We start from the raw sequence: 11,531 nt of genomic DNA on the forward strand, positions 1-11,531 counted from the left end.
AAAGCCCGTGGGGATGTTTATATACAAAACAGAGGTGGGGCCGGCCTGGCATGCCAGGGGCCTCAGTGGGACAGGGCTAAGGCCTCCCAGCCCCTCATAATCCTGAATATCTCTGACTTGGAAAAGGACAGTCATGGAGTGAGGGGGCGCAGAGCAGGCACGCCACTCAGAACAAAGACTTGGCACTGTGGCAGGGTTGCAGCTGCACCCTCATGTCCCAGTCCTGGAGAAGTGACGTCAAAAGGAGTTCTGGAAACTGGGCACTGGAGGTCACACCTGTAATCCTAGCTACTCAGGAGGCTGAGATCTGAGGATCACTGTTCAAAGCCAGCCCTGGCACGGAAGTCCATGTGACTCATCTTCAATTAATCACCTAAAAGCCAGAAGTAGAAGTGTGGCTCAAATGGTGTAATGCTAGGCTTGGCAAAAAAGCTAAATAAGGACCTGAGTTCAAGCCCCAGTACTGTCATGCACACGCATGCACACACTCCACACAAATACACACCTAGACACACAAAGGAGCCCTGGATGTTGCTTTCAACTCAGCCCTTATTAAAGGAGATGACACACAGGGTGATACCTTCTAGCCCAGTGCTGCTCTGAGTGCCAGATTGGGGTATGGTGGGGCTCTGAGGACTCCAAGAGAACCCCAGGGCTGTGTAAGCCTGTGTGGGAGAACTCTGAGCCAGTCTAACCTTCATTAAGCTTGCTGCTGCTGTTGGGGAGACCGAAGCCCTGTAAGAGAAGCCATATGCAAGGCCACTGGTGACTTGGTGGTGCACCCAAGCTGAGCAGAGCCCAGGTCACTAGGTGTATGGGAAAGCAAACAGCTTTCACTACACCATGTACTCATTTCACATTGCACACCACCTGATGCTTTGTCCCTCTGTGGATGCCAACTGGGTGGCCTACAGGCCGGTCCCCATGCCACCTGGCTGGAACTTGTGCAGCCCTCTCAAATGAAGGGCAGGGCTGGCATGGCTGCCCCTGCTTCAGCTGCAGGCAGTGGGTGCAAATCCCACTACCCCCTGTGTTGGCTCACAGAACTCAGACCACACATGACTGTTTGCAGATGTTCTAGTAATACAGCAGTTGGTGCAGGGCACAGATGAACAGCTAGGTACAGAGGCACAAGGTGAGCTGAGAGTGTCCCAAAGGCAGGAACTTTTGCTTAAAGGAGCTGGGGGTGGAATATGGGCCAACCCTCCCTCCCTCCCTCCCTCCCTCCCTCCCTCCCTCCTTCTCTCTCTCTCTCTCTCTCTCTCTTTTTTTTTTTGCCAGTCCTGGGGCTTGGGACTCAGGGCCTGAGCACTGTCCCTGAGCTTCTTTAAGCTCAAGGCTAGCACTCTACCACTTGAGCCACAACACCACTTCTGGCTTTTTCTATATACGTGGTGCTGAGGAATCGAACCCAGGGCTTCATGTATATTAGGCAAGACTTTACCACTAGGCCATATTCCCAGCCCCTCTTTCTCTCCTTCTTATTCTTTCTCTCTTTTTCTTTCATTCCTTTTCTTCCTCTTACTCTTTTTCTCTCCCCCTCTGTACTGTATTTCTTTCTCTTTCTTTTTTCCCCTTCCTTCCTTCCTTCCTTCCTTCCTTCCTTCCTTCCTTCCTTCCTTCCTTCCTTCCTTCCTTCCTTCCTTCCTTCCTTCCTTCCTTCCCTCCCTCCCTCCCTCCCTCCTTCCCTCCCTCCCTCCCTCCCTCCCTCCCTCCCCCCTTCCTCCCTTCCTTCCCCCCCTCTTTCTTTCTTTTCCTTTCTTCCTTCCTTCCTCCTCTCTGTCTCTCTCTCTTTCATGCTGGGCATAGAACCAGGGCCTCCAATGCCAGGGCTCTACAGCTGCACCAACCCACGGCAGGTGCCTTTAAGGAGATAGTGCCAACCCGCTGGCCTTAAGTTCTTCTCTCGTTGAGGATAAGTCAGAGACTGGGAATTCTATGCTTCTAGTCATGGCCCAGTTACCCTGGTGAGCACCCGCATCCTGGAGCCCACAAACATCACCTCATTGGAACAAAAGATGCTGCTAGCACCTAGGAAGTGAGGGCCAGGATCTCAGAAGCTGTCAGAACCAGATATGAAGAAAACTATGCTCCCCCATTTCCATAGTCCAGGAGATCACAGGGATTTTAGGGACTCTGCCAGACCACGACAGTGGGCCACATAGATGCTGATGTCACAGACCAGGTCTCTAGAGCCCACTCAGGGGCCTGCAGGACAACATTATGCAGGAGCCACAGCGGGGCCCGAGACAGCCTGGCTGGCCCTGTCCACACATGGCAGCAAGGAAGTTCCTATATCCAGGAACAGCTGAGGGGATGACACAGCCTCGACTTGCCCAATGCCACAGCATGAGTGTGGCACCTCTGGGAGGGAGAGGCAGCGAAAGCTGCTCAGGCTGGTGGTGCTGGAGGAATGGAAGTGCCTTCGTTTCTAGACAGGGTGGAGCCTCTAAGGCCAGCGCTTTGGGACACATCATTGAGCTGTTTTGGAACCTCCCTGGATGTCTACAACATGGCACCATGGGCAGCCTGGAGGAAAAGGAAGAAACATGCAGCAAATAAAACATGCCCTCCTGCAATGTGGGGGCCTTTGGGGTGTAACCAGTTGAGGCAGATGATTGGTGTGACCCGGGAACTTGTCTTCACGTTCTCTCACCTCCACCTCCTTCCATGAGGGGCTGGCATGGCCTGGATGCAGGCTATGCCCCTGGCGCCAGGTAGGCAGGTGCCCTCCCTAGTCCTCACCTGTTTCCATACACCCTGGGCAGCCATACCAGGGCAGGGTTAGGGTGTTCCCCATTGTTTTTGCCCATTGATGCTGCTCTGCCTAAGACCTCTAAGACAGCGAGGAGGCTTCCATGGAAGGGGAGGAGGGGTGGTCTCTGTGTGTATGTGTGTGCATGCCAGTCTTGAGGCTTGAACTCAGGGCCTGAGAGCTGTCCCTGAGCTCTTGTGCTCAAGGCCAGTGCTCTACCACTTGTGACACATCTCTACTTCTGGCTTCTTCGTGCTTAATTAGAGAGAAGAGTTTCAGGGACTTTGTTGCCTGGACTGGCTTTGAATCCCGATCCTTGGATCTCGGACTCCTGAGTAGCTAGGGTTACAGGTGAGAGCCAGAGGTGGCTTCGAGTTCATTGAACAGGGATGTCAAACCTGCTTCCTGAGGACAGACCCTGGTTTCAGGGCAACAAAGCTCATGGCCCACACTTGCGTTCTGCAGGGCCTACCGCAGCCACTTTCTTTCCCTTCCTGAGAACTTGATAACATGTCTGAATCCTAGCCAGCAGTGCTCCTCCTGGGCTTGCATGCTGCAGTGCCCTCGCCTGAAGCAGACCACCCTCTTCCCTCCCCCAAGTCCAATTAGGATGACGTCATCCTCAGTTCCCACGACCCCAGCAAGCTCAGAGCACAGAGACTGTCTTGTTCACCAGCCCCAGCCACTCCTGCACCAGTCCAGTCATCCCACCCATGGGCCTTAGGAAAGGAATCTCAGAAGGCCAAACATGAGGGCACACACCTGCATCCCAGCACTCGGGAGGCGGAGACAGGGGGATGATTACATAGTGAGACCGGCTCACATCTCTGCCTATGTCTCTCTGTCTCTGTCTGTCTGTGTCTGTGTCTGTGTCTGTGTCTGTGTCTGTGTCTGTGTCTGTGTCTGTCTCTCTCTCTCTCTCTCTCTCTCTCTCTCTCTCACACACACACACACACACACAGGCATATGCACACACAGAGGAAATCTTTGACCTAGAATTATGGCTCATTAGTAATTTGCCTAATGTGTGAAAGGCCAATTTCCATCCCCTGCACAACAAATAAACACATACAGAGAGAGGGAAGAAGGAAAGAAGGAAGGAAGGAAGAAAGGAAAAAGGAAGGAAGGAAGGAAGGAAGGAAGGAAGGAAGGAAGGAAGGAAGGCAGGCAGGCAGGCAATGAAAGCCAGTGATGAATTAGTTCTCTGGGAGTGTAAAGGTTCAATATATACCAAAGTCCACTGTGATATTAGAAAATGCTATTTGATCTTTCTTTTCCTAAAATTCTTCCTCCTCAAACCCTTCCCCTCTCTGTCCCTTTTTGTACTTCTGCAAACCTGGCTTTCTTTGTGCAGCCTCAGCTCGTCCCTGGCACTGGGCCATTGCTACAGCAGAGGAGCTGACTTGAACAGCATTCTGAGGACCACATGATGCCACCTTGGGGCCAGACTGGCGGGGTGCAAGGTGGAAGGTCAGCTATGGAGTGGCCAGTGAGCATGGGGGACCAGACAGTGACTGGGAATTGGGGGCAGGGAAGAGAGGACACAGTTGTCACTGTTCCTCACAATGGCCTGGGAGGAGGCTCAGGGTTGAACTTGACCCTAAGGCACTGGGCCTTCGCAGGTGAGGCAGTGTAGCTCAGGGGTGCCCTTTAGCCCAGCCCTCTTAGGTCCTTCCTGCACCAGGCCCAGGGATCAGAGCCAATGATGCCAGTCGGCTGAGGGCCCTCAGTCCACAGGAGGAGGTTCCCCACTCAGAAAACAGTGTCCCCAAGCACCCTGGGGACAAGGAGTGGAAGGGTAGGGAAGGAACAGAAAAAGCAGTTCTGAGAATATCTGGCAGGGGTCTGGTCTGTTTTGTAGCTGCGATGTGTCCTGGCGAGTCACCTCTTCTCGGGAGTCACCTCTTCTCCTGTGTCACCTCTCTGGTGGCATAGCTTATTTCAGCCACCCGGTGCCGTGCACATTGGCCTTCCCTGTTTCTGGTCCACCTGGAGAATTCAGATCTCCACAGAGGGTCAGGTTCCTCCCTGTGGCCTTTGCCTTGTAGTTTGTGCTGAAAGCTTCAGGTGTTCTACACAATGCAGGCCCCAAGCAAACTAACGGTCATTTGTTGGCCTCTTGGTTGTTGGGGACACTCGGCTCCTGGTGCTTCTCCCTTTGGCAGGAGGAGCACGGAGCGTATCCCAGGGGGGTAGAGCTGAGAAGAGGTAGAGTCGTGAAACTGCCCGCTCCTAGCCCCCCTTACGTTTAAGGCAGGACACAGGACACGCAGACAATTCAGGGGAGAAGTCGAAGCAATGTCCGAGGATTTATTCTTAGGTTGCGTTTATAAAGCAGTAATGGCAGCAGGAAGGGGAGGGATTTGGAGCGGCTAGCTAGGCACTGTGATAGGCTGGTTAGGCTGTCCATCAAAGGTGACATCATAGGACTTCCCCTAAGGGCGGATGTCATGGCCCACAGGACCGCCTCTGGGTTGATCACCTGTGGCCATCTTGGTGCACATGTGCTCTGAGGCGGGAGGCAGGGCTGGTTAGAGCTGCCTTTGCTGCCTTTCTGGTTCTGGACCCAGAGAAGGCAGGCGGGGCTAGCAGCTATGCAGCCCCAGGGCTGGAGAAGAGGCAGGCCGGCTAGGACTGCCTCTTAAAGCTGCAAGCCAGTGCCCAACATTGGTGGGGTACACCTTCAACTCCTAGGTGCTTTCCTTCCCTGGCACTCAGGCAGCCCTGACAGTCCACTGAAGTCACCAAGAGCCACTGTGGGTTGAGCAGGGTGAAGGGAACCCAGGACTCAAGGCCAGCAAGCCCTGCAGTGAGCCTGCAGCAGCCCTTGAGAACTGTTCAGTGTTGCCTGGGAGGCCTTTGAGTCAAAACTGCTCCCTAGAGCACCTGCTTAGAGGAGGCACTCCAGGCAGGAGAGGAGCTCAAGGGCGGGCAGAGCCCTGTGTACCTAATTGCTACAGCTAAGGAGCAGAGACACAGGCACAGCCTTTGGGTTAGAGGGTCATAGCTGGGGCTTCAGAGGCCAGCCATGCCATTCACCGCACCCTGATGAGGATCTGGGCAGTGGACAGCATGGGGGAGACTGGACAACAGGCAGGGGTAGGTGTGGGGTAAGGTAGGGGCGGAGGCTTTCCTCTGCCCTTGGGGTAACCAAACACTGGCCCATCCTCGTGTTTCTTACCTGCTTCTCCTAGCTGCTTCGATTGCAGCTTGAAGGCCTTGCAAATTGCTCTGTGATGTTCTGGGGCCAAACCATGTCCCTGGCTCACAGCCCCAGCCCCAGGGCTTGGCACCGGCTGTGTTGTCCCTGGAGGACAAGCTGCCTTTGTGGTTTTAGAGGCAGAAGGCTCTGGGTTGGTGGCATCTTCTCCTGGCTGTCACAGGGAGGGAGCCTTTCTGGGGGGTCACCGGCATGAAGGTATTCTAGTGATGAGTCTATTGGTTAGGGGATGTGCTCTGGGCCAGGCGGATGGTGCCACTCACTATCTGAGTGTGGCCTTTCTGTGCCTCAGCCTTCCTCTCTGTAAAATGGGCTGTTCATGGTTCATATGGGAATTCAGTCGTGAGAAATGGAGAAGCCACATCTTGAGAGGTCGAATTGGGAGTCTTTATTAGAAAGCCAGCAACTGCAGGTGGACTCTTGTCTCAAAGACCTGCAGCCCAGAATGTAGCTGCATAAAGCCTTTAAAGACAAAAGCCACAACTCAATAAAAGAGGCCATATAAGGGAAAACTCAGAAACAAGCAAAACTTTCCATCTAGGGAAATACAACACTTTCTAAGAGGGGAATACTCAAACCGCTTAGGGAAACAGTCAAGGGCGAGCATTTTTTTTGAAAATTGATTTATTGTCAAAGTGTTGTACAAAGGGGTTACAGTTTCATATGTAAGGCAGTGAGTACATTTCTTATCAAACTTGTTACCTCCTCCCTCATTTTTCTCCTACCGTCCCCCTCCCCAATTCCCCCGAGTTGTACAGTTGGTTTACAGCATATTGTCTTGTAAGTATTGCTGTTGCACTGGTTCGCCTTTTACCCTTTGTCTCTCCATTTTGATGTTCCCCTTCCCTTTCCTACTTCTGATAAGTGTATATAGAAGATGCCACTCTAACTGATTTTGGTGCCCTGGGCAAGCATTTTTTTTTTGGTAGCAAAGCTTTCCTGGGGCTAAATAGCATGACACCTGCAATTCAAAAGAATGGCCTAGCTCACCTCTAGGCTTTTGGACCTGGGTGAAAAGCCCCTACCACCCAGCAAGGCACCAGGATGGCAGTGAGAACATAGGCAATGTTACCTAGACCCAGTATCCTTATTTCACTTGTCACCCAGTAATGCCATTTCAATGTCTCATCAAATGAGCTGATAATCCAGGTCCAGCCCCAAATCACTGGGAGCGCCATGCAAACAGGCGCCATTATGGTGTGGACCCAGATTCCTTCCTAAAGGTGAACAGGGGCATCCTCCTCTCACCTCACCCTTCACCTTCTGTGATCTGAGCCCTGGCTATTCTCCAGCTGCATTTCCCCCTCTCCCTCCCTCCCTCCCTCCCTCCCTCCCTCCCTCCCTCCCTCCCTCCTTTCCTTCCTTCCTTCCTTCCTTCCTTCCTTCCTTCCTTCCTTCCTTCCTTCCTTCCTTCCTTCCTTTCCTCCCCCTCTTCTTCTTCTTCCAATCTCTCTCTCTCTCATTTTTCTTTTTTATTTTTGCTAGTCCTGGGGCTTGAATCCAGCCCAAGCAAGAAAGTCAGTGAGACTCTTATCTCCAATTAGCCACCAAAAAATTGGAAGTGGAGCTGTAGCTCAAGTGGTAGAGAGCCAGCCTTGAGTAGAAAAACTAAGGCAAGAGTAAGGCCCTGAGTTTAAGTGTCAGTACTAACACACACACACACACACACACACACACACACACACACACACACACACACAGAGAGAGAGAGAGAGAGAGAGAGAAAGCAGTCCTGCCTTGGAGCACTTAAAAAGAAGGTCAGGAGTCCCCTGGGGAGCCAGCAGCTCCCAGACCCTTGGGGCTCGACTGCACCCTGTATCTTGACTGAAGGTGATCTGTCCAGCCTCCATCTGTTACCATCATCTTCAGCCTTCCTTGCCAAAGGTTCCAGAATACATAACTGCTCCCTTGTTTACTCTTCTTTGGGTTTAGGAGTGGGCACATGGCATCATTAGCTCTGGACATCAAGATTTAGGCAAAAGTCCTCAAGGAAGGACACAGGAAGAAATCTTCTGGTGTCTTTTCCTTTCCTTTTTAACTGGAATGTCTCTGTGAGTTTTGGAGGACAGCAGCCATCTTGTCACCATGCGTCAATATGTATGAAGGGAAAAGCTGTCACAGTATCTAAAGCCAAATAAAGTTCTAATTGCTATGACATGCAGCACACGTTGAGGGTCAGTGGCTGGCAGAGGGGTGGGCAGCAAAGCTTATGGGGGCCAGGCATTTGTTCCCAGACAATTCCACTGGCTCTAGACCATTGGGATAGCCAAGAAACAAGTGTCTCAGGGACGTCTGAGTCTTTGGGCTGTGGTTAGGGGTTACCAGGTGGTTGTCTGTGATGGAGCTGTCTGTTGAATTGGCTGTGTGCTTGTCAGAGTGATTTTCCCCATGAGCTCTGGGACCCATTGGCTCCTCACCATCAATTGTTGGGGACTCAGTTTTGGCCTTGGTGGGGGAAGGGCGCCAAGAGCGAGATGCTGCCCTTCCCCCAGCCCTAGGACAGTGTAACAGCGAGTCCCTCCCACCTTCCGGCCTCAACCGGAAGAGAAGACCCCGCCACTGGGGGAGACGAACACGTGCGTGCCACCATGATAGGGATTGTCTAGCCCACAAAGGAAGTTTCATGACATCACCTGATGGGCAGCCCGGCTTAGCCAATGGCCCAAGTCCTTCCCATTCCCGCCATTACCACTATATAAACCCCCTCCCAATTAAATCCTTTGAGACTCATTCAACCATCCAACCGTCTCCCCATTATCTTTGTCCTGCGGTTCCTGACACATTATGGGGGGCCAAGGAAGGGATTTCGGCATCCCACTTCAGCCTAGAGCAGTCCAATAAGGACATGCCTTACTCCTTCTGCCGGTATGAGGGGTAGGGTGGAGTTTCTTCCATAGAATCAAGGTTCAGGCATTCCCCCCCCCCCCCGGGAGATAGCGGGGGAAGGGGTCCTAGAGACCCCAACATTTGAGCATCTCCTCCGGAGAAGTGAGGAGAAGGGGTCCTCAGAGATCCCGACAATTGATGGGTTCATTAATCCTCTTATGTGGGTGAAGATTGATGTCTGGGTTCAGATCCAACACACTACTGTGCAGGCTAGATTGATCAGGACCAACATTGTCTTCCAATGTTAGATAATGGCTAATTCTACAGTTTGAAGGCTATCTAGCCACCAGTTTGTCCATCCATCCATCTATCCATCCATTTATCCCATAAACTTTTCTTTGGGGCACAGTACTGATTTTTTTTTTTTTGCTTGTTTGATTTTTGCCAGTCCTGGGTCTTGAACTCAGGGCCTGAGCCCTGTCCCTGGCTTCTTTTTGCTCAAGGCTAGCACGCTACCACTTGAGCTACAGCACCACTTTCGGCTTTTTCTATATATGTGGTGCTGAGGAATCAAACCCAGGTTTCATGCATGCGAGGTGAGCACTCTACCTCTAGGCCATATCCCCAGCCCCAGTACTGATGCTTGAACTCAAAGCCTCACACTTGCTAGGCAGATGTCCTATCACTTAAGCCATGACCTCAGTCCTTTTTTGTATTTGTTATTTTTCAGATAGGGTCTCAGAATTTTCTCTGGGATCAGTCTTGAATCACAAGACCCTCCTGCTCACAGTTCCCCTCATAGCTGACCTAACAAGTGTGTAGACTTCTGGTTAAGATGGAGTCTTGCTAACTTTCCCCCTCAAACTACTGTCCTACTGGTCCCCACCTCCCAGGGAGCTGGGATGATGGGTACAATAGGTCAGAAAGGAGTGCCAGCTCTGAGGAAGCGAGAGGAAGCCACCCGCCCACCTGGAGGACTTGCATCATGGAAATGTCCTACAGATGAAACCTGAGTTGTGCAGGATGAGTAGCTGATGATGGTCAGGGAAGAGCCTCTCAGTAAGAGTGAACACAGTGCGCCACAGGCCGTGGCGGGAGGGGGTGGCGGGGGGGGGGCTATGGTGCAGCCTGTGCATGGGAGGAGGGGCCTGGTGAGCAATGAAAGGACTCTGGTCATGGAACCATCCTGGTGTGAGCTGTAGTCCACATCATTCATCAAAGACTTGGGTTTGGCAGACGTGGATCCTCATGTTCCAGGGAAAGACTGGGCAGCAAGGGACGCGTGGCAGCGAGGAAGTGACCTGCACCATCCTGACTCCAAAGTCCCCTGGAGCTGTGCAGCTTGGAGGTGCTGGGCAGCAGGGCAGGGGGCGGGGAAGGGGGATGAGAAGCCTTCCCGGAGAACGGCAAGTGTAGGCCGAGCAGAATTTGTAGCTGACTCAGGGCCCCCACATGGGTCAGTGGCTGCAGAGGGCTGAGCTCGGGTGGGGGCAGCGCCAGGGCATGACCACCTGCCACAGAGGCTACATCTGCACAGCAGACCATGTCCCAGCCTGCTTCCTGCACCCAGCCTCAGTTCCTCCTGAGGTTCCAGCCCTGCCTGTACCTGCAGAGTGTCCACATGTGTGTGGGGATGTGGTCCACGGGCCCATGGGACCAAAGCCCCCAGGGGCCTAGTCGCTGGCTCTGGGCATGCCATATAGGCACAGGCGCTGGCCTGCCAAGGTGGGGCCTGCTGCCTGGAGAAGTGTCTTTGAGCTTTTCTCTAGGCTGCAAGGGAGAAGTTAAGGGAAGAGGGCAGGGAGGGGGAGAATGTCTGAGAAGCATTGGGGCTGGGTTCTGGAGCTTCTCTCTCTCTCTCGGAAAGAAGGAATGAGTTACACCTGCATGACCTCAACCAGGAAACCTGAGGCTTGTTGGTCTTGAGTGCCCCTGCCACCAAGGCTGGTTCTCTTTTTAAGTTCCAGTGTCCTTGTCTGTCATGCAAGGTCAAAGCAGCTAGCCTGAAATATCACTGAGTAAGTTGGGACTGCGTATGCCTCGCTCTTAGTTTGGTGACGGTGATAAGAACAGAGTGGTACAGCACCTTGGACATTTCTCAGAAGGCCCTTGACCAGGTGCTGACCAGGTCCGAGCAAGCATCATCATCTCAGCACAAGCTATTGCCTCCTCCTGCAAACCTTCCTGAGCTTCTGTACCCTCATCTGGGTTCCTCCTTTAAACTTAGATTTCATCCCATCCATCCTATTCATTTCATTTCTTAGTCACTGCAAGAGTGTTGGTTATTGGGGTGGGCAAGGGATTTCGCAGCATGCTTACTTAACTTGTGTGTGTCTGTGTGCACGCACAAGCTCGCATAGATGTATGTATGCGCTTGCGTGTGCATGTGCTGAGGCTTGACCTCAGGGCCTGGGCACTGTCCTGAAATGTTTTTGCTCAAGGCCAGTGCTCTAGCCCTTGAGCCACAGATTCACTTTTGGGTTTTTGGTGGTTACTAGAAATAAGAATGGCATGGACTTTCCTGCCTGGGCTGGCTTTGAGCAGCAGTCCTCAGATCTCAGCCTCTGAGTAGCTAGGATTACAGTTGTGAGCCACCAGCACCTAGCTTCTTACCCAGCTTCTTACCAGAGAGAAAGGCCATCCTGTTAGTATCAGTGAGCGAAAGGCTGAATATCCCACCCCCTCCCCCCATTCCAGAGCACGTGGCCACAGCCCGCCATGAGGACAGCC

The 11,531-nt window shown here is 52.7% G+C and overlaps 1 long non-coding RNA gene across 1 annotated transcript in view; it reads right to left on the reverse strand.

Annotated features, from left to right (window-relative positions):
* Window positions 1-10,195, reverse strand: part of LOC125339106 — an 18,507-nt gene extending 8,312 nt beyond the window's left edge. Inside the window, exons 1-2 of the long non-coding RNA XR_007208401.1 lie at window positions 9,614-10,195; window positions 866-870 (exon numbers count right to left, since the gene is read on the reverse strand). This is a non-coding gene — a long non-coding RNA (uncharacterized LOC125339106). The remainder of the gene's footprint in view (window positions 1-865; window positions 871-9,613) is intronic.
* Between the last annotated feature and the right edge of the window lie 1,336 nt (window positions 10,196-11,531).

Source organism: Perognathus longimembris, chromosome 20 (genome assembly GCF_023159225.1).
Source record: "Perognathus longimembris pacificus isolate PPM17 chromosome 20, ASM2315922v1, whole genome shotgun sequence".
Lineage (NCBI taxonomy): Eukaryota > Metazoa > Chordata > Mammalia > Rodentia > Heteromyidae > Perognathus > Perognathus longimembris.